Consider the following 1,946-nt stretch of genomic DNA (forward strand, 5'->3'; position numbering starts at 1 on the left):
GACTGTAAACGGTTATGTTCAGCCACTCGGAGGCCGTTGTCCGCCATTGAACGAAGGACGTTTTCTGGATGACATTGTGTCATGTCATTGGAACACAGTTGTTCGCGATTGGTTTGAGGAACATTCTGTACAATTGGAGTGAATGATTTGGCCATCCAGATGGCCCGACATTCATTCCATGGTATATTTATACGACGTAATCGGGACATCAGCTCGTGCACAAAATCGCACCGGCAGTACCTTCGCAGCTATCGGCGGCTGGAGAGGCTGCATGGCTCAGTATTTCTGCAGGCTAGTGCTAAGCTGAGTTGTTGCACTACGCCGGGCAAAAAGAGTTCCGACACGACGCTTGGAGGTATCCCACGACATTTGGCACCTCAGTGTAATGTGTAGTGTCGGCAGACTTGCCAACACTACGTACACTAATTGAAATAGGCGGCCAAGATGCACGTGCTAACTCACGAAGGATGGAGTGAGGTCTGAAACAGGAGACTTAATGAATGCTATAAAGAAAAGTACGTAGCTCCTTTGGTACTTATCTTTTAATCCATCCTTTGTATACATAGTTCTTGATGAGACATCTGGAGATTGTGGCGATACAAGTGAGACTCTTTAGATACACGCTATCTAAGGCTAATGGCGCCTTGCTAGGTAGTAGACATGGACTTAGCGGAAGGCTATTCTAACTGTATCTCGGCAAATGAGAGCAAAGGCTTCGTCCGTATAGTCGCTAGCAACGTCGTCGTACAACTGGGGCGAGTTCTCGTACGTCTCTCGAGACCTGCCGTGTGGTGGCGCTCGGTCTGCGATCACACAGTGGCGACACGCGGGTCCGACATGTACTAATGGACCGCGGCCGATTTAAGCTACCACCTAGCAAGTGTGGTGTCTGGCAGTGACACCACATAATGTAACCTCCAAATCTTTACATACTCTGCCACCTTCTGGTTACCGACGTACGGCGGTCCTCGATTCTTTTTTTCTTTATCGTAAGGGCTCTCACCTACAGTTTTGTTATTTCAGACTGTGAAAGACATGTCTTCCCTGTTTCACCAAACCACCATGTGCATTCTCCAGTGACCAGTCGCGAAAGTCGCTTCATTTTTGCTTCTAAATATCCATGTATTCTAGTTGCAAACGGTTCTGTGTGCAGAAAGTAACATGGCCGCTATCCTCGCAGACGGAGCAGTAGGGTAGTGAACAATTGTAGAGGTAGAACTTTCCTTGAATGGACACCACAGGGTAAAGTAGTTGCTGCTCGACAGCTAAAGCCTTCGCGCAAAATCCTCGTATCACGCAGAAGTTCTGAGCAATAGCTAGCCTGTAATCGGTCGTATTAATAGGTTATGTCGGTACGACCAATAATTTGACAAATACAAAAGTTTAAATCAGCGGTGTTAAGCACAATAAACGAATTACCCTGCACTTTCGGTATTAACTTATGTTCCAGAGATGACAGAAAATCAGTCGAAATGTGGTATTATTTTATGCGGGAACTTTAAGTGAATAGTTATGGCTCAATACTTTGAAAAATTTACTTCTTCTCTTCATCGTAATCTATTTTACGCCCAATCAAATGCTAAAAGGCGTTCGGAGCAGAACAAAGTTTTATTTTGTGGGGGGTTCACAGCCTCAAAGTGTTTTGAGAATAAAAACATGGTGCAGGTAGGCTGTATTATCTTTTTATTACCTTGGTGATTGGTCAATTCCAACCTTTGGTCATTTTAAGGGCGTATCCTAAGTTCCAGTTTTATTGTACAATACGTCGTTGGTACAAGTGGACAGGACTACATCTTTCTTCTGTCCGTATGTGGTGCAAAACCATTACATATTTCCAAGAGATGAAAAAATTTCTTGCATTTCATACAGCAATACATTCGCGTGATACGAGGTCGAATCAGGAAGTCTTTGCCTTTTTTTTCAGTAGCCGAAATAACATGCATACA

Source organism: Schistocerca nitens, chromosome 9 (assembly GCF_023898315.1).
Source record: "Schistocerca nitens isolate TAMUIC-IGC-003100 chromosome 9, iqSchNite1.1, whole genome shotgun sequence".
NCBI classification, from domain to species: domain Eukaryota; kingdom Metazoa; phylum Arthropoda; class Insecta; order Orthoptera; family Acrididae; genus Schistocerca; species Schistocerca nitens.